This window comes from Equus asinus, chromosome 2 (genome assembly GCF_041296235.1).
Source record: "Equus asinus isolate D_3611 breed Donkey chromosome 2, EquAss-T2T_v2, whole genome shotgun sequence".
NCBI lineage: Eukaryota > Metazoa > Chordata > Mammalia > Perissodactyla > Equidae > Equus > Equus asinus.
Window position 1 is genome coordinate 189,484,431 of NC_091791.1, and position 26,136 is coordinate 189,510,566.

At 35.6% G+C, this 26,136-nt stretch overlaps 1 protein-coding gene across 1 annotated transcript in view; it reads right to left on the reverse strand.

Annotated features, from left to right (window-relative positions):
- MDGA2 (MAM domain containing glycosylphosphatidylinositol anchor 2) overlaps positions 1-26,136 on the reverse strand; it is a 780,771-nt gene that overhangs the window by 150,347 nt on the left and 604,288 nt on the right.

Consider the following 26,136-nt stretch of genomic DNA (forward strand, 5'->3'; position numbering starts at 1 on the left):
TCATATTGAAAACGCAAAGGGAATTTAAAATATCCATTGTATTTACAGATATTACTTGTGAAATTACACTATAATCAGAAGGAAGCAGGATGACTAAGTTCTAGATGTCACAAATGTCAATATCATAAAAAAAAATCCTGCTGTGGCCACTCCGCATTTAAAGATTTATGAATGCAAATACTTAGTGTATATCTCTTCTTTGTCAGGAAAATGATGATTCTATTATTTGAAGATTATCAATAATCCCTATTGAATATCATGTGAAAAAATAAGAACCAAGAGTGAGAAGTTTAGAGAAAGAAATGGATGGCAGAAAAGGCAAAAAAGGTATTTTAAAACAGTCCTCAGGAAAAAAATGGAAATGAAGTGAAATATCATGAAACTTAGAAAATAATTTCTAGGACAGATTGGTGGTTGCCCAAAGGGAAGGGATTTAGGAGGGTGGGCAAAATGGGTGAAGGGGTCAACAGGCACAAACTTCCAGTTATAAAATAAATGCCATAGAATGTAATGTACAGCATGGTGAATATAGTCAATAATATTGTATTGCATATTTGAAAGTTCCTAAGAAAGTAAATCTTAAAGGTTGTCATCATAAGAAAAAAATGTTGTAACTTGGTATAGTGATGGATGGTAACTAGACTTATTGTGATGATCATTTTGCAATATATACAAATAATGAATCATTATGTTGTATGCCTGAAACTAATATAATGTTACATATCAATTACACCTCAAAAAAAAAATTTCTGTGTCTATGAGGAGTGAAGAAATCAAGCCACTTGTAAGAAGGGTGGAACTCATGAAGCGATCTTGGGAGACCTGGGGTTATACAAATACATCTGTTGGACAAAGGTTTAAGAATATATTCCTCGACAAGCTTAATAAAGCCGAGTACGTTAAATAAAGGTTACACAAACTTCGTTCAATCTGAAAATGCAAGATCAAGATCTTCTGCATTTCTGAATCCAATAAAAGAATCAGAGGTGGAAACTGATAGCATTCAGTCACAAATTGAGAGAGGCTCCTGGGAGATCAGATACACAAAATTCCTTTTAGTATAGATATTCTCTGCAATATGAAAATAATTAAAATAGTTTTTCACACTTCCCAGAAGAGAGTTTGAAATTTGTTTTATCAATTGTGAATAATAAATGGGTACTAATTATCCACTACACCTTTACTAATTAAATATGTGTATGATATCATTTATATGATTTTAACTAGTGCATGACTTTATATTATTTCAAGGCTTATAAAATGGACAAAGGGTTTAATACCTTCATTCACAACTTTGATCTCCCTTTCCTGTCTTTCTCTTACAATTTTAAGTTGTTCATCTATAAATTGTTCAACTATAGGAGATTTCATTACCTAACACTCCCAGTAGGAAACAGTCTACTGTTTATTAAATCATCTGTCAATAAAATTAAAAAGTGGAATGGAAATGCAGAGTGGAATGTAGTGAATGAAAAATACTATCTCAGGTATAATCCACTTATCCTTACTCTTTTTACTCCCCAGCTCCAATAAAACTCTTGAATTTTTTTTTTTTAATGTTGAGGAAGATTCACCCTGTGCTAACATCTGCACCAGTCTTCCTCTGTTGTGTACGTGGGATGCCACCACGGCATGGCAGATGGATGGCGTAGGTCCGTGCCTGGGATCTGAACCTCTGAACCCGGGCAGATGAAGCTGAGAGTAACAAACTCAACTACCACACCATGGGGGCTGGCCCCTAAAACCCTTGAATTTTTCTGGTCAAATTTTAAAAATGGCAACTTGAAAATAAATATAATTTAAGTATAATTGCAGAATCGGAGGGCCAAAATTCTATTATTATCACAGCAAGTAAAAAAACCCTGCAACACAGTCCACCTGTTTCGCACTGTTAGTACTAATAAAGGTAGTAGCTGATCTCTCCAGGACAAAAAAAATTTCTTTTGATGATTGAAATCATAAGCATTAGTGGAACACCAGTGTTTTTAGGTAGTTACATAACAGGCTGTTTGATTTTTTCATTAAGGTCAAGTGCTTAGAAATGTTTTTTCAAAATTACAGGCACAATATTACTTGAATATTACTTAGAATATTACAATATTCTAAAACTGGTGCAACATCTCAAAAAACTACCTTTTTTTGCAGTATAATTGGAATCTAGAAAAACTTTTTTTTTTTTGCTATTCCTCTTTGTAATCTATTATAGACATATTTACAATGAGGTTAACTTATTCTGATAAGAAATTATTGAATAATAATAAATCCAAAATTATTTAAATATTTAAAGTATTGGCTGTAGAAGAAGGGAGAGGGATGTGAAGGAAATAAGAGAAGCCATAGCTTGCCTCTTTCTGGCAGCTTGGAAACCACAAAAGATGGCAATCTTCCTCTGCCTCTCTCTCTCTTGCCCTCTCCCTTCCTCTCTCTCTCTCTCTCTCTTTGGGGTTTTGGTGGGTTTCAAATCTCTCTTCTGAAATTTTGAATCACCATGACAAATATTTAAACTGATAAAGAGATAACGTAGAAGAGCACAAATACCTAACAAATTAGGACATGCCAGATCATCTGCTCCATCTACGGGCACACATTTCTAGGTAGCTGGGTTCCATAAGAATGATATGTGCTCGGGGCTGGCCCCGTGGCCGAGTGGTTAAGTTCGCGCGCTCCGCTGCAGGCGGCCCAGTGTTTCGTTGGTTCGAATCCTGGGCGCGGACATGGCACTGCTCATCAGACCACGCTGAGGCAGCGTCCCACATGCCACAACTAGAAGAACCCACAACGAAGAATACACAACTATGTACCGGGGGGCTTTGGGGAGAAAAAGGAAAAAATAAAAAATCTTTAAAAATAAAAAAAAAGAATGATATGTGCTCATTAGACATAAGGAATAGGATTTAATTGTGGTGAAGTTTAATGTGAAACCCCTGAGTTGGAATCCTAGCACTGCCTTTTGTGAGACGCACAAATTGTACAAGTCATTTATCCTTTACAACTTCTAGTATTCTTGCCTAAAAGTAAGTGCAATTATATGTATAAGAACAGCAAAAATATTATAGCTAAAAAGTTATACTAATATTACTGGCTGCCATTTGTGTGATACTTACTGTATGTCAGGCATACTTAATTCTCACAGCAACACTGAGTTAGACGTGATGATATCTACATAATACACAAAGAAGCAGAAGGGCAGAAACCCTGACTCTGAAGCACATAACTGCTATTAAGGATAATAATAGCCTTTTTGTCTAGGTTCCAGACAGTTGTGAATACATAATTTAAAAATGTGTGCAGGATCTTTGCAAATTAAATTGCTAACTATGAGGTGTTGCTATTATCATATGGAATTTAACCAGAAGCTTTTTCAAAGGAAGAGGAGCTGTCCGAATCCCTAGCTTCATGAAGAAATAGGAGAGAACCACACTCGAGTTTTAAATCAGAAATAACACAGAAGACTTCGAGATCATCTAGGCCTCTGCATTCCGCAAGTTCAAAAGTAAGACACAACGTAGTCAGGTGAACTGCCTCACATCATGCAGTAGGAAGCAGAAGACCTGGGAAGAGAACTGGGTTTCTGAGACTCCGAACGCCATGCTATTTTAGCATCCCTAAGGGAGCTGCACCTTGAATATCTGACTTTTCATGGATAATCTTTGTTCCAACAGGTGGAAGTACCAACAGGTGGAAGAAAAAAATAACATTTAAGTCCTAAGAAAGCCTTTGATTATGAAACTAAACATAGTTTGATTCTAAAACCAAGCACACTACACAGGAGTTCAATGTGATATCTAAGGAAAATTCGTTAATTTTTGAAAGTAGTTTAAGTGAGAACAAAGCATCATCTGACCAACGCAGCTGTTCACAATGTGGACAGAACGTTACTCAGGTTTCAAACACAAGCCTGAGGGAGGAGACAGTGGATACATGGTCTGGGGGCCAATCACTCTATATCAGAACAAATAAATAGCCTAGTTTGAGCTGCCAAATCAGGAACAAGAAGGAAAAAACATTCAAGCCAGTTATGCAAGCATATGAGGAGTATAAAACATAAGCAAAAATTAAAACTGGAAAGAAATGTGATATGCAAATATAGACAAGAAACTCAGCTGAGTAAAAAAGCATAATCCCAGGAAGTGAAGAAAAAATTTATGTAAGTGCTCTAGGAAATAAGATGAGTTACAAATTGAATTCTGCAAAAGAGGTGTTTATAGATGAGCAGTTAAAACAATGAAACAGGATGAAAGGCAAAATTGAACCCTACAGAAACAACATGAAGACCAAAATAACCAATAATAAAATAAATAAACAGATTAGGAACAAGAGGGAACAAAATACCTGTGGCTGAAAGTTGAGTTACTAACACAGTGGAAAGCCTGAATGTAACTGGGGTACCTGTATATAGAAGAAGAAAGAGACTTCACAAATTAGAAAGGAACTAATAAAAAGGAAGGTCAAACACTCTCTAATTTAAAAATAAAGCAATCCTGACATAGTGATCTGAACAAACGAAACTGAAAATTACCCAAAATACAAGAATTTTTTATTAAAATAAAGAACACATCATATTCCAAAAAAAGAGATGTAGAATGCTCCAACACTGGTACACATCCTGGTTAGCTTATGAACTTCAAGGATAAAGATGCAGTTCTTCAGCAAACCAGGACAAAATAAACTTCCTGGGGGAAGTGTTGGCAGCGACAGTGCTGGAAAATATATTCTAGACATTCAACTGTAACAATCCACGGAGTAGTAACTATGTATGGAAAAACACCTCTAGCCAAAATGTCATTAAACTATAAAAGCAAGAGTAAAAGATTCTCAAATACATATATATTTAAAATCAAGAAAAATAATAACTATTTCCATATTGTGGAGTGGTGGCAATTGACGACAAAATCCAGTCAACGGAGGGATGGATCAAAATGACAACATTGGGAATGGAGAAGTTAAGTAGAAAGGATTGGTGGTGAACACTGAATTGATGTAATACAAATATTAGACTAATACTACATTTAAAAAGATAATTATAAATCAGAATGTAAATTACATAATCTTTCACATTATAAAGATGATGATAAAGCTCATAAAAATAAGGAGGTTAGTGAAAGGAGAGTGAATTAAGATTAAGAAAGCTTAAATTCATGAATATGGTCTGAAGTTTTTATATATTGTTAAAAAATGCATGTTTTCAGCCTTTTAATTTTTCTCATAATTAATTGTGTTAATTTCTTTTTTAATTATATTAATTTCTTTTTTCAAACCTAGAGAAATCTTTTAGGAGATAAAATCTGCTGTGGTGAAGAAATAATTCCCAGAAACTAAGCAATTTAATAATTTTTATTTTTACATTAAAAATATTTTAATTTGGGGCTGGCCCAGTTGCACAGCAGTTAAGTGCCCACGTTCCGCTTCGGCGGCCAGGGGTTCACAGGTTCAGATCCCGGGCGTGGACATGGCACCGCTTGGCACGCCATGCTGTGGTAGGTGTCCCACATATAAAGTAGAGGAAGATAGGCATAGATGTTAGCTCAGGGCCAGCCTTCCTCAGCAAAAAGAGGAGGATGGGCAGCAGTTAGCTCAGGGCTAATCTTCCTCAAAAGAAAAATTTAATTTGCTTAAATTTTAATTTAATATATTTGATGTAGCATATTTAATATGTTGTCTTTTTTAAGATGAATATGTGTGCTATTTGTGTCAACCTGTCTTACCAGCTTTATTGAGGTACAACTGACAAAAAATAAACAGTATATATTTAAAGTGTATAATTTAATATGTACGGACACATATTTTGACAAATCTATGAAACCGTCATTACAAGCGCATTACTCTATGCTCCTTGGTAATTCCTTTTCCAAATCCTCATTTCCCACCACATCCCCAGACAAGAAATGATGTGCTCTGTCATGATAGATTAATTTGCATTTTCTAGAAGTCAAGGTAAATGGAATCAAGCATTATGTACTTTTTGTCTGGCTTCTTTCACTAAGAATAACTATTATGACATTCATACATGTTATTGTGTGTGTCATTCCTCGTATGGACATACCACGGTGTATTTGTCCATTCACCTGTTTGGGGATATTTGATTTCTTTCCAGTTTTGGGCTGTTATAACCAAAGATGCTGGGGATGTTTGCACAGAAGTCTTTGAGTAGACTTACGACTTATTTCTCATTGGCACACACCTAGGAGTGGAATGACTGGATCATAATGACAGGACAATGGTTAGTGTTTAAAAAAATCTACCAAGCTGTTTGCCACAGTCATTCAACATCCCCAACAGCAGGGAGTGTGAGCCCCATCACTTATCCACATTTGCCAGCACTTGGGACGGTCAGTCATTTTAGTATTAGCCATTAACAATGAGTGTGTAGTGGTATTTTGTTGTGGTTTTAATTCGTACTTCCCTGAGGAGCGATAATGTTGAGCAAACATTCATGTGATTATTTGCCATCCATATGTCTTCTCGGTGAAATTCTATCCAAATCTTCCCATATTTTTCTAGGTTATTTTCTCATTATTGAGTTGAGAATTCTTCACCTATTCTGGGTTTGCAAATACTTTCTTCAGTTTGCGGCTTATCTGTCCATTCATTATCAGTGTCTTTCAAAGAACAGGTTTTTTTTTTTTACACATATAATGTTCAATTTATCATTTCTCTTTCTTTAGTGAATGGTGTTTTGTTTTTTATTCTTTTGAGGAAGACTGGCCCTGAGCTAACATCCGTGCGCATCTTCCTCTACTTTATATGTGGGACGCCTGCCACAGCATGGCTTGATAAGCAGTGTGTAGGTCTGCACCTGGGATCTGAACTGGCGAACCCCGGGCTGCCAAAGCAGAGTGTGAGAACTTAACTGCTGTGCTCCTGGGCCGGCCTCTGATGAATTGTGTTTTTGTTGCTGCATCTAAGAAATCATAAAACTATAAAAGTTGTAAAAGAAAACACAGAAGAAACTCTTTGTGACCTTGGATTAGGCAAAGATTTCTTAAAAACGCAATCTATAAAAGATAGAAATGATAAATTAGACGTTATCAAAATTAAAAAAAAAAAAACTTTTGTCAAAAGATGCTTAAAAGAACGAAAAGACAGGCCACAGGCTGGGACAAAATATTAGTAAATCATATATTTGATAAAATATGTGTATCCAGAACATGTAAAGAATTTTCAAAACTCAATAATGAGAAAACAACTTAATAAAAACTGGACAAGATTCGAATAGACCCTTCACCAACCAAGCTAGATGGATGGCAAATAGTCACATGAAAAGAGACTCAACATTATTACTCATAAGGAAAATGCAAATCAATGATACATTTTTTGTTAATTTTTGTGTGTGGAACAAAGGGTGGACTGGAGTTCACTTTCTGGCATATGGAAATCCAGTTGTTACAGTGTGTTGAAAAGATTATCTTTTCTCCACTAAATCGCCTTTACACATTTGCCAGTACCACGCTGTCCCATATACAGGTGGATTTATCCGTATTTTCTCCCACTATCTGTTAGTCTAGTTTTCCGTGAGCACCACCCTCTGTCTTGGTGATAAGCCTTAAGATCCACTAGTGTTACATCTAACTTTGTTCTTCCTTTTCAAATTTGTTCTGGCTATTATAATTCCTTTCTATTTCCATATAAATTTTAGATTTCCATATAAATCAGCTGGTTGATTTGTACCAAGAAAAAAAAATCTGGAATTTTAAATGAATTTATTTGAATCTATAGACCAAACTTGGGATGACTGAAATCTTAATAATATTGAGTCTCATAATCCACGAATGCCATTTGTCTTTCTATTTATTTAGGTCTTTAATTTCTCTCTGCAATATTTTATAGTTTTTGATGTGCAGATCTTTCATATCTTTTGTCAAATTTTCCTCTATATAATCATATAGCGTCACACTTTTCAATGTTATTGTCAATGAGATTCTTTTCTAATTCCACCTTCTGTTTATTTGTTGATCACATATAGAATTACAATTAATTTTGTATATTGATATTTAATCCTGCAACCTTGCTGAACTCACTCACTAGTTTGAGTATCTTTCGCCAATTCCATCAGATTCTTTACATAGATGATCACATCGTCTGTGAATACAGACAGTTTGATTCCTTTCTTTCCAACTCACATGCCATGTACTTCTTTTCCCTGCCTTGTCGTACTAGCTAGAATCCCCAGTATGATGATGAACAGACCTGGTAAGGGAAGACAGCCTTGTCTTTTTTGCTGTCTTAGAATTCATTCAATTTTTTATCTTTAAGTATCATGTTAACTCTAGGTTTCTTGGTATTACCAGGTTTAGGAAATTCCCTTATGTTGCTAGTTTTCTAAGAATTTGATTTTCAGGAAAAGCTGTTGGATTTCAAACAATGCTTTTTCTGCATTTATTGAAAGAATGCTTTTTCTTCTTTAGCTTGTTAAGATGGTGAATTATATTCACTGATTTTTGTTTTTTGAGGAAGATTATCCCTGAGCTAACATCTGCTGCCAATCCTCCTCTTTTTGCTGAGGAAGACTGGCCCTGAGCTAACATCCATGCCCATCTTCCTCTGCTTTATATATGGGATGCCTACTGCAGCATGGCTTGCCAAGCAGTGCCATGTCTGCACCCGGGATCTGAACCGGTGAACCCCAGGCCTCTGAAGTGCAACGTGCAAACTTAATCACTGCGCCACTGGGCCAGCCCCTACATTGACTGATTTTTCAGTGTTAAATCAACTTTCCATTCTCAGGATAAACCTCATATCATCATAACGTATTATCATTTTTATATATTGCTGGATTTGATTACTAAAATTTTGTTTAGAATTTTTGTGTTCATGTTCATGAGGGATGAACATGAAGGGGTCAGTCTGTCGGGGTTTTTTCTTTTACTGTTCGAGTCTAGTTTTTGTATCAGAGTAACGTTAGCATTGTAAAATGAGTTGGGAATTGTTCTCTACTCTTAAGTTTTCTGAAACAACTTGTGTATAATATGATCCAATTTTGATGAAAAATTTTGTGCACATATATTTATCTTTTTTATCTTTCTGTATATACATTGATATCAATCTAATGATACTGATACTAACTGCTGGGTGTGAATAATTAGGTTGATTTGTTTACATTTTCCAATATACATTTATACATTGATTCTATGTTTTATAGACAGTATGTGGTGTTTTTAAAAACTATAAAATTATAATCTGTAACTAAAGAAATGGATGTTGTCCGCACTTTGCGTTGACTGCTAGAGGACAGTGCATTTCCATAAGTTCTCTGAGAATCACTGGATTATCCAGAATCCCACAAAGTCCCGTCAGTCAGCCTGATTGTTTCTGGGAAATAACAGCAAGTCTGTATTTTTCACTTATGTTCACCAATTTGAAACGTAAAACTAGTATACTTATTTTCAAAAAATATTATTTTATTAATAATAATTCTATTCTTAATGGTTGAGCATGCATTATAAGGACTATCTGGTCAGAAAATCTCAGGTTTTCGATTCCACCTATCAGGATGCAATTCATTTCATCTCAAGTTATTTTCAGGATGGTTAAGCATTAATGTTTACAGTAGCTAAACTTGAAATGGTCTCCAATCTCCACATCACAAAAAACAGATTCATGGTGCAAAAGTGGTTCATTATAACATATTAAAAAGATAAAATAATGATGTAAATGCTCAAAAATATAGGATCATTAATAACATGAAGAGTGAAAGACTCCACTCGAATATAAAATGTGAATTTGTGAGTACTCAGTCATATGTTCTAGCATATCAGAGAATTTAAATAATATGAATCAAGTATAGAAAAGGAAAAGGAAAATGTTTTCATTACTCCATTGTCAGGGAAGCTGGTGATGCCTAATATTTAGCTCTTTTCCTGAAATGACTTGCTTGGAGTATCACCTAATGAGGAGCTGGAAATAGAAATTTCTATTTTCTGTTATTTTTTAAGCTAGAAGACTGCCATTGAAAATTTGCTGATTTTTTTTCTTTTGTTAAAAAAGAAGATAGAAACTTGTCTTTAAGCAGAGTTCCTATGTCTGAAAATAATCACCTGGGTGGCTAATTTTCACTATGCACACATAAGGGAGAAAACAATGCATCCTGCTGGGAGAGTAGTATACCAGACTGCTATTTGGCCTGGAGCGGACTGAAGACTTAGATAAGCTTCCCAGGAGGGTAATGTCAGCCATGTTCTTTCTCAATGCAACTGCATATTTGCCTCCGTAAATTTATACAGACACTGAGGGAGTCAGGAAGGAGTATTTCCTCTAAAAAGTTCAGCATCGTGGCTAACTGATGGACTCAGGTAACATCCATTAAGAAAACAGGTCAAAAGACCACTGAGGAGTTCCTATGGGGTTTGGATCATATGGGACTGGGAATTCTGGTCTTGTGAATTAAACATGACTCCTGCTTCAGGATTTTTATGGTTAGGATGCACTAACGCACAGAGGTGCCTGATGATGGAAAACACTTGTGTTGATCAAGTAGAATTAAAATCATTTAAAACAAATGCTTTGAGAAAAAGGCCAAATTTCCAGTCAAAAATTATTGCTGCTTTACAATTTTTTAAATCAATTCTACTAATTAGTTGAAGGGTGAGAGTTTATGATTTGTTTGTACCATATTACGATGTATTTGCTGTAGAATTTGGCGAGTCTGGTAAGTGAGAGTGACAGGAATGAGTCTAGTAGCTGGAAAGAGCTCACCATACACCTACATGTAAACATAAAGGCTACCATGTCAGCATTAACACTGCACGGTATCCTGCTAGTTGTGAGAGCAACATGAATCACTTACTGAAGATACAGTAAACGCCGCCACCTTGCTGCTCTGAGACTGAGGAATAAAACTTGACACAGACTGTTTAGAATGTTACCATCATGACTGTAGAAAGTCTGTTTGTTTCAGCTCTAAGATGAGGAAATGAAAGAAGACAGGCGAGGAAGTGGAATACAGTGTAAATGCACTGATACTTACCCATGACCAGATCCTTCCTCTTGCTTCTCACTTATCATGTTGATTGGGTATGAACTTTTACTGATCTAAACATGTACCAGATTGTTTTGTCTATTGTGTAAATGACAGTGATTTTAACACTGTGGGTTGTTTTCTCCACTAGAATTACATTAAGTTTAGGTGAATCAAATTCTAAAAATATTCGATTATATTCATTCACAATTATAATCTAAGGAAATAAAATAAGTACATGGTAAATTGTAATGTGATGAAAATTATTCTGGAAAGCATTCAATTTCCAAATGTGTTTGTTTAATTTCAACTTTACTTAGCATAAAATGGCAGCCACTGTATAATCATCACTTTGCGTATTCCATGATGGGTAAATGGATCAAGGTTTCATTCTAAACCTACATTATGAGGGCAGGGGAACTGTGTTTTAGACATATGTGTATTAGAGGAACAAAAACAAGAGGTCCTCTGGATAAATGTGAAGAAGGACAGACAGACTATGAGAAAAACAAAAAAGTGTAAATAAAAACTTCAAAGGCAAAAGTGGATCAAAAGATTCCTACTAAGTAGTGTTGGAGAAATCAGCCCATGTCTGATTGTTATTGTTCCTGTAGTTGGCTCATGCAAGCAGCTAAGCAATGCTAACTCTCTTCTGTATCTGGCATGTGGAACTGAGTCTTCAACACCAAATATTCCCTGGGCCACCTTGCCAATCAGCCTCCACTTCCTAGGACTGACCGGAGTGCCCTCTTTCCATCAGATCCTTTGAGCTCCGCAGTTAAAAAGCATGGCATATTTTACATTTCTGCTCTGTACAGACTCAAATATCTAAATCTTTTACGAATTTTGGCAGCACAAAGTGAAAAATGACGCTGGGCTAGGAATTCTGGCCCCATTTCTGCCACTAATCAGGTGTGTGATTTAGTCAGGTCATTTAACCTCTCAAGCTACAATGTCATTATCTATAAAATATCTTCTCTGGAAGTAGGGATAAAATAAGATAATGTACTTGAAGGAGTTTTTAAAAATTAAAATACTCCATAACTAGAATTGTAGATCATTCTACCAGATTGCACAGTCCCCTCAATAAAGCATCTTTATTCGTTTTTACAAAAATATTTGTTACTTAAAACTATCTAAGTTCCTTATTAAGAACTCATTCAAATGTTTATTTCTCCCTGACCATATCTTAGCTGTTTGATCATTAAATCTTATTCAGAAAATTAAGTTAATATCTGTTTTGTTTTATTTTTAACCTAATAACATGGAAATACAGGAAAATATTTCCATTATCCAACTCGTAAATAAAATTTCCTAGCAAATATCACCAGGTTAACTTTGTTTAACCAGGCAATACAATTTAATGCAACATTCATTTAATAGATAAATAAAATAGTATGGTACAGCACTCAAATAGTCCTATAGATCAGTTTATATTACCCATATAATTTGACTTGAGACTGCATTTTTTTTTTGCTTATATATAAGATTATTCTCTTCTCTGGAATAAGCATTGGAGCAATAACATACTATGGAAATGTTTGAATAAAATGATTAAATGCCTTAATAAAGTTTGTTATTTTATATTACTTTTTTTTATTAAAGATTGGCACCTGAGCTAATGTCTGTTACCAATCTTTTTTTTTCTTTGCTTCTTCTCCCCAAAGCCCTGAAGTACATAGTTGTATATTCTAGTTGTGGGTGCCTCTGGTCATCTATCAAAGTTGGCTATTTTAATATGCTATTTTTTTCTTAAGGTCACTATTGTGAGAAAAAACATTAATACAGTTGATTTCAATTTGACTCCTCTCTACACACGTGCCCTTTGAATCAGATTACCTGGACTTTTCCCACCTCCTTTGGTAATTATGGAATCTTCTGACTTGTTAACTGGCCTCTCTGGCCCTCTGCTTGCCAATATTTAAAATCTGCTCAATATACACTTTTCTCTAGCTAAGCACAAATGAGCAAACATTTTAAGTTTTATCAGCAATACAAAGCTAAAGAAAAAAAGTCAGACCTATGTTGACTAGCAATTCAGAATAGCTTAGCTATGATCAATGGGATACAATGAATGAGTACTATTTGGAAAACGTTAAATTGGGATTCCATCTTTTCCTGATAAGACAATGCATTTAATTTCCCCTATTGGACTGGCTTACTGAATCCGATTAGGTGTCGGTAAGAATTTTGAACTCAGCCTCTCACAAAAAGAGGATCACAGTAGTGAGAGACAGTTAATTCTTTAGCTAAGCCACAAGAGGGAGCATACCATGACCTGATCTCAGTGTGTCTCTCTACTACAGCTGTGCTTTTTCTGCCTTCAGTCTTCACTCTAGCAATACTGAATCTAACTCTTGTCTCTCAAATACCTATATACAGCACGCCATCTCTAGCCCTCTAAGCCTTTGCTCATGGTGGTTTTACTGCCCCTTATACCTTTCCCAACCAACTAAGTCCTGGACATCCTACAAAACTCAGCTTAGACATCACCTTAAGAAAGATTTCTGATTCCCTCCTTCTACTAGGCAAGACTGAATCTCCCTTCATTAACGTTCTCCATTAACGAGCAAGTCCCTGTAGAATCTTTGTCCTTACTGACTAGCATAGAAACGATCCATGACTGTCTGACTACCCAGCCAGACTAGAAATTCTTAAGGACAGGAATTAGACCTCAATAACCTTGGTATCCTCAGCACTTAGTCATGGAGATCCTCAACATAGGATTTTTTAACTGATTTGAAGAAATAGCTTAGAGGTAATCAGATAAGCTTCTGAGATCTCCTTAGAAAGGAATTTAAGTTAGGTATGAAACAATAATATAAATTTCTAGCACATTAAAGCTGAATTTATACAGTCTAAGGTAGAATATTGAGACACCTACCTCATTAATAAGGGTAGAATTCACCTTTCTGACATATGCCAATAAACAAATCAATTTTTTTCTTTAAATCTGCATATTATGGAACCAATTACCTCAATTCCTAACTACATCTTAATAACCCAGTTTTGCCTCCTACAGTACTTTGAATATTAGGTGGGGATGACTATGGGAGTACCCCTTATGCCATGAATATAATGCAAAATTTAAACATTTCTAGTCATTGAAGATAAAGAATTGCATAAAAATGTCTTCACTTAACTCACTCAATGCTTAGAAAGTCTAACTTCCTTTTGTTCACTAATTAAATATTGTGTTAATTAAGCTTGGTGCTTTGAAAGGAAATTGCCTCATTACAATTACATGAATATAAGTTATGGATATATGAATCAGTAGGAGATTTATTTCTTAGTAATATCCATTTACACTAAAAAATGGAGTTTTATGTTATGAATTTATAATCCACATTTTGCTTACTTCCAAAGTGTATTCGAAGTTGGTGACTAGCAGAGTACTTTGGACGATAAGGGTAGTGAATAATTTTTTAGCATTATAAGGAAAAAAAGAACTTGCAGGTAGACAAAGGTAATCAGAAAAGAGACGGACAAATGCAAAATAATCTTTATCATATGGCACAATTTGTGCTCAGGGGAACAAAAGAGCATTTACTTTCCACACAACATAAAGTTAGAACTGTGACCTTGAAATAACATTGCTCTTGCTATGGTTCATGAACATTACGCATACTTGTGGTCTGCCTTAAGAATGTACATACCATTCATCACCTCATTATTTCTTAAGTTAAATTTAAATAACTGAATAAACTTTTAGAAGATAATTTAATGAATCCGTTTTCTGCTTCCATGTTGAGAAGGGAGTAATTCTGTTCAACCTACAGATTATTTCTGCCCCATAGAATATTCCATCAAAACACATTTCAAAGCAGTGGACTGGGAGTTCTAGAGATGAAATTTCCGCAATATCCACTAGCCACATATGTAGAATCCATTAGTTTCACACTGGCACATTTAAAAAAATTTGTTTAACGTCATGTTGATAAAAATCATCAGTTTGAAAATGCGTAATATTTAAAATAAGTTGTCTCTGATATAAGCAAGTAGTGTTTTATCTGTGTATTTCTAATAAGTACAATAATTATAACAATCTACATTACGAGCTCCAAAGAGGAGTAAAGAATATCAACATTATCCTGTTTTGATTTCTGTTAAGGAAAATAAGAAAAAGTCAACCCAAATATAGATAATAACAACACTTACTAGCTTTAATGATGACAATTGAATCCTGGGATAAATTGCAACTCACTATAATTTGCTGCTTTTATCAATGGGATATATTTTGCAGATCATTTAAAAGTGGAAACGTGGAAACAATGGAAAAAGTGGAAACGCAATTTTCTCAGTTTCTGCCTTGCCATTTCTCTCAATTTCAGTCTTCACCAGCAAAGAAGACTATAACATCAGGGTGCCCAGTTGACTGTAAGCTGTTTTCGTCAGTACTTTCTGACTGAGGCTGTTATCATTAGCTCTTTAGTCATTTCACATTTGTTTGCTTTTACACTAAGATATTGATGTTGTCTTCAATCTCCATGTATACATAACTGTGTTAAATTAATAGTGTCTAATGATAAGATCAAAGAAAATATACAAAAATGAAGCGTTGAAAAGTCAAAGATTGGTGTAAAGGATGGAGAGTCATTCAAATATCTACTGACAATCTCTTCTCTATAAGCTGAACAGAGCTGTTCGTGAGCAAAGGGAACTACATAAAGTGAACTGACTTGTTATTAAAGTGGCCAACTGAATCAACATTCATGATGCAAATGGGAAATCAGTTCAAACACACTCTGAAGAGCCTGAATTCTCAGGGTGGATATTGTCCACTGATTTATTATATCATTTAATTATTTTACATTTTTTTAAAATACCAATTTAGTGCCTAGGACTGAACTGTCTGTAGCAGAGAGCACAAAGAGAAATCAGTCACAGCTTTACCTCTAACAAGCTTTTCTCAGCTTACAGTTTCCAACTTAGAAAAGGAACCTAGTGGGCTCAAACAAGCACACAACCAAATACAAACACGAGGTGCACTGTTGGAGAGTGACTCAGGGATTAAGTTAAATAATGCAAACAAAGCATGGACTACACTGTTTAGCATAAAGTGAATGTCCCACAAGGGCTGGTTTTTATGGTTACTGATGTTGTCATTGCTAATTTGGGTTTAGAGGCAGGAGATCATATTTCAGTGGGGAGGTTCGGTACAGATATCTTGAAGGAGTTGGCATGTATCTTTTAGGTAAAAGAGCAAGGGAGAGACACCAATCAAAGAAGGACTAACAAGAGAAACAGGTGGAAGCATGACAACCCGAAGACATGAATACTGAGTAGTCCACTGTGGCTGCAATGAGGAGGAGATGTAGGAAGGTAAGAGCTGAGAAGGATTGAGGCGAACGAGGTGGGGCAGAAACCCCAGGTAGAGGGTCTGGAGTTAATTCAAGAGGCAGTGAGATCACAGAGCTCCGAGAGATGGGAATGCTGGGAATTGAAGGCACGCCTAAGAAAGAGTAGGTAAGAGGCAAGAAGGAGCTGAACTAGACTTTGGAAGTGGAAACAAGAATGTAACATATGTTTCAGAGGTGAGGAGTCTGGGAAGATACCGACAAAATTAGAGAGGGAAAAAAATGAACTCCCCACATTCAGAATTATAGAAATCTAAGGAGGCAGGATTTAAAATAAAATTAAGTAGTGTGGAGAAGTAAGATGACCAAGGAGACAACGGTCAGCAACTTGGGAGGAATCCTGCAGACCAACCACTCAGGGGGCACCAGTAAAGCATGAAATGGCCCTGCTTGCTTCTTTATTTAGCGGAGATATAACGTTGCTAGTAAGATGTTGCAGAAATGTATTTAGAAATTTTTAACTTTATTACTTTAATTATACATTTTTAAAGAATCTAGTCAGCAAGGGATATAGTGGAAACAGTCTGAAAATAGTCCTTTGAACTCCATCTCATTGTACATTCGCCAACTCAGTGAAAACATTCCTTTTCTCTTGTTCTCAATTCCTTACTCATTAAAGAAAGAAAATGAGTGGGGTGTATGTTCTTCACAGGATTACCCTGAAGAGTAATACAAAATCCTTTATAAACCATAGTCCAAATTATATTATATTATTAATATATAATATAAATACTATTTGCTAAAATATTATTTTCTCAAATAATGTAGAACCCATCATTGTATAACATCCTTAAATTTGTTAGATTTTCAAGGTTTACACAGCACATTAGGTGAGTTTCTCCATTATTCAAAATCTATTCTTTACATTTCACTTTGTATAGCCAAGATAGGTTTATCATTTTATGCAAAAAAATTTCCAAATATGAAATTGGAAATAAGAAAGTGAAAATAGGAAATGAAGTTAGAAAATAAATGCACTGGAGAAGCTGTAATTAAATGCCTTTAATGATTCACCCTAAATATCTTTAAATTTCCATTGGGGAAAGAAAGAGAGCCTGAAACTCTCATTATTACTCTATTAATTTGGAGTTTGCAGTGATGCAATTTGGACCAGGCTTTTAGAGCTGTGAAAAATATCTTGCCACAAATTCATAGTGAATATAGCTAACATGAGCACTTTTTTTTTTTTTTTTGAGGAAGATTAGCCCTGAGCTAACATCCGTGCCCATCTTCCTCTACTTTATATGTGGGATGCCTGCCACAGCATGGCTTGACAAGCGGTGCCATGTCCGCACCCGGGATCCCAACCAGCAGAGCCCAGGCCGCTGAAGCCCAAAATGGGGACTTAACCGCTTTGCCACCGGGCCGGCACTAACATGAGTACTTTTTAAAAGAGGCTCTACTATAATTAAATTTTTGTAAATATATGCTTCTAACTCAAAAACTAAAGAGATAAAAGTAAGAATCTAAACTTCTGATATCTTTGTTAATGCACCTAGCATATGCCAAAATCAATTGGAAATTATTGAAATTTTACATAACTCACAGGCAGATGTCTCTAAAATATTTGCTTAAAATATTTTCATATTTCTCATTCATGGCAGTTTTTCTTATTTTCTGCTACATCCTATCCTTCTTTCTGTCTTTTTTTTTTTAATGTTTGCATCTTGCAAAGTACCTGCATTTTACGTATACCTGCCTTTCTTATTTAGGAAAAGCAGAAGATATCACATATCAGTTTGTGTCTCTATTTCTCGTGGTTTCCATTTGTGTTTATCTAGTCTGATTCCCTTTTATCAAGGTACTTTATCCTTGAAATTGGCTTTTCAAGCCTTTCAAAGGAAAACAGTTTCCTGACTTCACGCTCCCTTGCCGCCCGTGGAGACAGGTTTTCTTTTAGACCCAGTTAGGGAAACCTAGTTCCATTCAGGGCCTCAGACCAAAGCACCAAAAAGAACTAGTCTAGGCTCTCATAAAGAATAGGAATAAAATTTAAATCTAGTTGTTATTTTTTGTATTGCTTCTGAGTGAGAAATGTACAACATTCCACTAATCAAATAGAAAAAAATATATAGTAAGAGGTAAAATACGGTCTAATTCTATATCATGTCCCGCTATGAAGGAAACACAAACTCAAATAGAGAGAATTGAAGAGACCAGAGAAAGAAACATGGCAGTCTCTCACACCCAAAACTCAGAGCCCAAACCTTTATATACATGCATGCAACCTTCACACCAAGGGAAAAAGAGAAAAGACAGGAAACTTTCACAGGACTTCTTAAGAAAATGGTTTTAAAATCCCACACAAAGCTGAAAAATAAAACTTTTAAAAAATCTTCCTTTTGTCCCATTTATTAGAGAGACAAGCCCTGCCTTCCCGTTCTGGGATGTGAGGAATATGGGCTCTCAAATTTTAAGGGAAAGATTCTCCAGAAATGGATTAACCCTACCATCTTGTGTTCCTTTAGATTTGAATATTCCTTCTAATGACCTTTAAAACACTGTCTGTGAGATAGGACCTACAGGATGTCAAGCTGTGGGACCCCTCAGGGAAAATGTCGACTTTGCTTTGGTATTATCCTTTTTTTGTCACTATGTTGAATTTTAGACTAAATATCTGTGGTATTTATCACTCTGTTCTCTGCCCCGAGCCCTCTGCCTGCTTCATCTCTGATAGGGGCTCCTGCAGACACAGTCACAAACACATGCAACAAATATATGAAACACACACTGGTACACACAGAAGCACAGAGTCACACACCACACAGAGAAGGAAAGAGAAAAATGTTTTGAAGTTCAGGTTGACTATCTTCTGTGGAAATGTCATAAGTTTCATGGGGTAATTGGCTTTACTTTTTTAAAGAAACGCCTTTATCAGTCCTTTTGATTATGACAGGGCAGTCTAAATAGGAGATCATTACCAAGAACAGAACTAAATTACTATACATAAGTAAGATTATAAGAGTTATGCCTCCGTTAGTGGATCAGGATTAGGAAATGAAGACCTCACCTAGATGAGAATTAAGGAAAGACCTACAGAGAGAGATTGCTTAGGAGACAAACGCTAATCATGGCCACCTGGGGACACTGAAAATTCATTCTAACTACCTCCTTCCTCGTCTGCCCCTTCCTCAGTACATGGAAACCTTCAGTAATCTGCTCTGCCTCTCGACCTTAGATTAATACTGCTTTGGGAAATTATTAAAACAGATTGTGTCTAATAAAAGAAATTATGTCAGAGGGAAATTATAATATGCTATGGGAGGGATGATGGTGAAGTGGATATTGAGAAGACAGGAGGAATTCAGAGTGAGAGATTCACAGGGGAACTGACACCCTCTAAATTCTCAGAAATATTAGGGAGGCAGGTTAGAAATCTTACCACAGTTAATTGTAGGGCTCAAGCAACTTTATAAAGAAGCTTAAATTGAGAGAAGGAAAAGAAGTGAGAGGATTGGGAGTAATCTTTTTACACATTCATATCTATGGCTATCGATATTGGTGAACTCAAACCTAAAAATATATACCAATCACATGACGCTGTCAAGACAGAGCATAATTAGCTACCATCACCGTCTCTTCTGTGTTCACATGGTACCTGTTACGTTACTGATGTTAAAAGTGTTTTCTGCTTCCACGTTATATTATAATCTTATCTGACACACCTACCTTTCTTTCTTATTTGAGTTTCCCTTTTTCTAGCACAAAAATTAGTAGACTATTAGTAAATATTTATTGACTGAATTAATTAAAGCTTTCTATTTGAATACTAATTAAAGTGAAAACAAACAAAGAGAAATGGTTTCACTACCTTGGAAAAGAATGAAGCATTTAGCAATAAATTAAACCTAAATAAGCCTAGAATCAAAATAACGCCAATGTTTTGAGCTTATAATGTAGGAAGAATAGTCATTATTTTGACCAAATTAGAGGAAATAAGGAAGTCTACAAAACGGTTGTGGTGAGGCATAAGAGATACACTAGAGGTAGATGTTCTTTTGTAATTTGGCTTTATTTTTTAAGCCAGTTCATTGTTTCTGGTTGTTATGCTGTTACAGTTGTTTTAACAATGTTAAGAGGGATTTAGAACAATCAAAATTTTATATGGAGAAATGAAGTCAAATTATCATTTCCCTGGTAAAAGAAATCAAACACCTTAGAAAACCAGCATCATATGTAACCTGAATCTATGTAGCGTTACTACCGCTGAAAGGGAGCCAGTGTGCTTGTCTATTCCTGTTAGTTTTAGTATATGCAAGTGAGGCAAAAACTTATCTGACTGTTATGGATAGATAGACCCCAACTTTTCAGGCCCCCACTCAACATTAAAGCTGAAAACTCAAGGCAACTAGTGTTTTTGCGATCAAGTGTCAATGGAATATGCACAGGCAGATTACTACATCTTGTTTTTTTCATTTATGTGAACCTCTCTATCTAACAATCACATGAACAAATACATCAGTTTTAAGTCATTCTGTAGAAGAACTAATTAAAATATGAAAATATTGAATTATTGGAGCCTAGAGTTGCAAGTTTTAAGGTCAGATATGATTCTTAAGAAACACCGGTTTATTTAGTCATCAATGTCAAAACCCAAAAATTATGGTTGAGCTACAATTTGGGACCAAATGTGCCTCATAGCATGGGACAGTCTGATGCTCATCTTCAGGAGTATGAAGAAGGGAAAATATCAAAAATTTCTCAGGTAGAATTCTAGAGAAAATCGGTTTGATTGTTTAAAGCAGACAAGTGACAAGGTATGTGCCATCTTCAATCAAGGAGCAATAGACTGAAGTTATCATCGCCTAAAAGAATGTATGTATGCATACGTGTGTACGTGTGTAGAGAGAGAGGGAGGAGAGACTGACTTCCTGAAGGTAACATTCTTCACAAGCTCCCTTAGAAAATAATCATGTTTTCCCAAAATTATTGGAGGGAACAAAAACACCTATTGTAGGATTATCACATGGTTTATTAAATGTTTCTTTGGGTGTTGCCCAAGGTCATAATGGCTGTTTCAATTCAAATCTTTTTCAGTTACCAACAAATACTAATGTGTATGCTGAACAAATTAGATTTTCTTGCCTAACTTAACTGATATAATATATTTAAAACCCTGGAAGCAGAACTTCTTTTTAACAGATTGCTCTGAGGGAGAAAAAGACTCAGAAACTTTTCAAAAAAGACTCTTGCTAAAGCAAATGGGCATTCTACTTTTTAAACTAGGCATTTGAGACAAAATGGCTTTGGAGAGAGAATATTAATTTCCAAGCTACCATATCTTTTCATTGTTTTGTAAAATTTATCTTCTTTACAGATAAGCTGCAAAGGATATCTACATAGAAACAGACATACAAACAAAAATACAGTAATTTAAGTTGATTTATCAAGTATTCTGATGTTTTTTCAAAGAACCCAGAGAACAGTGTCCTTAATAAAATTGCAGATCCACAGTTTCTGAAAACAAGTAATTGCAAAGTAACACATATTTGTATGCATGATATTTTGACCAGTCCATGAATCCAGTGTTGTAACTAGTGAACTTTGCCATTCTAAAGTGAAGTTAATGATAAACCAGACAAAGGGAAAGATTCAGGAAAAATTCACAAGGCAAAATCTTTAATAAAATTTTACAATTTTAACTCATCAGGCACTGAAATCTTGTCATTATCTATACTAAGAACGCTTTTTCCATAAGGCTTCAAGTGCACTGCTTTTTCTCTCGATGCAATGGGTGCAGAACAGCCAAGTATACGTCTTCAAGTTACCTGTTCTTGTACTTTTTACTCCTATCTTTCACTTAGAACAGACGTCTGAGTTATTTTAACACTGGGAACATGTGATGAAATGTTGTCATCTATGCACCCCTTCTTTAATTAAAGTATGCAGTTTCTAGGAAATTCCTACAGTGGTAAGCAGAATATGTGTTTTCTGATGTATTCATTAAACATAAATCAGACTTTTGTTGGTAACGATTTCAAATGTGAAGATGACTTAGAGATCATCTTACTAAATTTCTCATCTGCATAAGGAAATTGGTGGTAAGAAATGTTAGAAGTAGACCCAGGGCCAGAATTAGAATCTATCCGACAATACATAGTCTCCTATTTCTCCCCTATTGCAGAGCGTACCCATATTCAAAGTTACAGTAAAAACTGTGTGTGTGGTGTTATATCTTCACTAACAAATCTACAGCTGACAAATGTGACCAAGGCCAGAAGTACATATTTCAAAATTCATTAATTTATGCATTTACTGATCTAGGCTTTTTTGTAAGATGCAATTATGACTCATGAAACGAAGAGAATATATTCTCTTATGAGAGGGAGACAGAGAGAAAAGAGAGACAAACAAATATCCTATTTATGAGCAGAAGGTTGAAATTGCTGAGTCCAGAAAAAAGGTGCAGATTTAGAAGATAAAAAGATTAGACATAGCTGGAGGTTTCAAAGAGAAATTTCATGAGGGAAATGGCCTTTGTTGCCTTAAAGATGGTAGAGAGTGGGTTCAGTGAGGTGACTTTAAGTATATTTATGACAAAGGAAATGAAATTACAAAAAGCACGGCATTCAAAAGTGCACAGGATAATGAACTGTTCACCTTGATTGGAGTATAGTCTGTGATCTCAGAGAAGGGTGGAGAATCCTGTTTGCCAATTCAGGAGTCTGAACTTTGAATCACAGGTAATGAGAAACCATACAGAGAGGGAACAATCAATGCTTACATGTATGCCTTTGCTACAGAGAAGAGTTAACCAGGCAAATTGTGGCCACTGGGTGAATCTTTGGATGAGAGGCAAAAGAGGGCATTCTTTTTTTCAGGTGGACCTGGAAATAACGAGAACCACTAATATAGAGCAAACAAAGAGGAACTTGAGCTGATAGTTGAGAAGATGACAATGTTAAAGCTCTCGGAACCTACGACACTTTCTCGCCCTTCACAGTTAGACAAGAATTTTCTGTCACTTGCAACTGGAAGTGTTCCTGCTCATAAAGGAAGACTCATCTGACAGCGGTGTTCTGAGGGGAAGATCAGATATGAGGAAAATAGTACGAATTTCTTGCAGGAGATAAAAGGACCTACTTTTGAAAATGACAGTGGGACTGGAGAGGCAGGAATGGATTCCGAGAAGGTTTTGAGAACTAAGAGCTGACAATTAGGGAGTACTATCTGTGTGTCACACACGGGGCTAAACACTTGTCCTGCGTCACCGAATTTAATTCTCAGAGAAATCTAGCATATAACGGATGAAAATAAATCTCCATCATGACAGACACAAACAAAATGAATATTCAGAGAAATTACAGTTAAAGTAACAAAGCTCGCATTTAAACCAGGTGTCTAATTTCAGAATCCAGTATCCTAATTTCCAAATGCATGTTGGGAAAAAGGGAAGACAGAAATCTTGTTAACAGAGAGGAGGGAAGTCCCTTAAGTGAAAAGGGAACTCAAGAGGAGAAAAAATAACCACAGGGGAATCACCATAAGTTTAATTTTAGTCCTATTAGATTTTAGAATTCAACAGGAAGCTAAGTTGAAATTTCACAGAAGCTGGCTGAATGTCTCAGATACAAACGTGGGAAGATCTTCATGGCAGTGAGAGTTCAAGTCACTAATGCCAAGCAGGAGAGTATAGAATAAGAGAACAATAGCACCAAAACCTGATCTGGAGAAAGGAAGAATAAATAGCAATCAAGACATGATTGGAAAGTAAAAACAGAGCTAGCATGTGTGGCATCATAAAAGACAAAGAAGAAAAATGTAATAACAAGAATGAACATTCACTCAATAAACATGTCCTTTTCATGGAGCCAACATTAAGACGGATAGATAGATAGAGAGATAGATAATGTTAGAGAAAGAGAGAAAGATGGATATCGATAGAAAGATAGATACGCATCAGACACATTTATATCTCTCTAACATTCATATCATCTTCATCTATGCCTGTGTGATTGATTGACATTCATTTGTAACTTAGGGTTTCAAGCCAGCACTTAAAGTGAAAATTTCACACACTTAGATTACTTATATCTTTTAACTCAGCAATAAAATACTATATTTATCATTTTATGTTGTACACAAAGCAGTTAGTTTCTGTTTAATAACATACATCTTAGAACACTAGAATCACTCGAGAAAATGTTGACACTGACAGACACACTGAAACTAAGAATAACTCAATGAACGTCAGATTACTTCTGCCATTTGAACCTAAGATTTCAATGCAAATAATGAAAATGCTAAGAAACTGCATCTCATTTTTCTTATTTTTCAATTCCTGCTTAATTTTTAATATTTTCCTCCCTTGCTTAATTTTTGTAAATTAAACCCCTTCAATTAAAAAAAAAAAAGCTACTCAAGTTACATAATAATCTTTCTCAAGGAAAAAATTTTATTTCATTCATTGGGAGACTTTATTAAAGAACAAAATCCACATATTCAGTAATTTTTAAGAACAGCATTTGACTTCTTTCTCTTTGAAAATAGTTTGAGATTAAGGAGAAAGAGTAATTTCCACATTTAAAGTAAGTCTAATAAGTGTGAAATCAAGGGAGAATTTCTTACAATTTCACAAGGCATGGTCAGCTTAAGTCTGAAAATTTCCTTTTGAAGAACCTTTGCTTTTGCCTACTAGAATCTTCAAGGTTTTAAGGAAATATTCATTTGCCAGAAGAAAAGAATTCATTACACGGGTCAAAATGACCTGATGGCACAGCATGAAATGCAGCTACTCCCTCCCAAGCCAGACACAAAGCCAGACCTACAAAGAAAGCTTACAGGCACAGAGGTTCACGAGGATGAGTCAAAAAGCAAGCTAAAAAAAAATGCTATGTTGAAAAATACTTGCTGTAATTACTATGATCAAATGAAGAAAAGTCCTAGAGCAAAACAATGACTAAGACAGTTTAACATGATGATCAGAGCAGATGCATTTAAGGGATGGTAAACCTTTTCCTTGCTGCAGGAGAACTTGACCTTCTTTTAAAGTTCTAGCTCCATTCCCCCGGTAACCTGACAAGGGAAGAATGTCAACTATGATTTAGGCAACATTTCTGTATTAAATTGCTCTGGATTGAGAAGAATGTGAATACCTGATAGGAAGCCACAGCTTTGAGCTTCGTGTAGTGACTCTTGTAACTTCAGGACTCTGGAGGTTAGACCTACAGGTTTGTTATAAGAGGCATTGCCTCCTGTGGGCCAGAGGATTCTGCCAGAGTTCTCATCCCAAAGTTATGTAGATTCCTGTCTCTTTATATATGAGCCATTCAGGCAGTGGTTCTTCACATGGGGTAATTTTGCCCAGCAAGGACATTTGGTAATCTCTGGAGACATCTTTAATTATAATGACACAGTAGGAGAGGTGCTACCGGCGTCTCAAGATTAGAGGCTAGGGATGCCTCTAAACACCCTAAAATTAACTAGCCCCTCCACATAACAAATAACTACAGTTTGGGCAGAATAATTCTCTGTGAGAGGTTGTCCTATGCATTCGGGACATTTAGCAGCATCTCTGGCCTCTACACACCAGATGCCAGTAGTTTCCCTCTTCCTCCAATCATGATAATCAAAAATGTTGTCAGAATTTTCAAGCGTCCCCACGAGTGGGGAGTGGGAAGGCATGTTGGCAAGCTGTGGTTTCTGCCTCACACCTGTGAGTGAATTTGATGCCATATGTACCCATGAGAGTCTTGTAAGTTTGAGTGTAGCTGAACTTAAGAAGACTTTCTGGTAGGTTATACAATAGTTTACTACTAGGTTAAAAGTTAGTAACACAATATAACATAACCCCAAATAATATCATATATGCAAAAACCAAAAAGC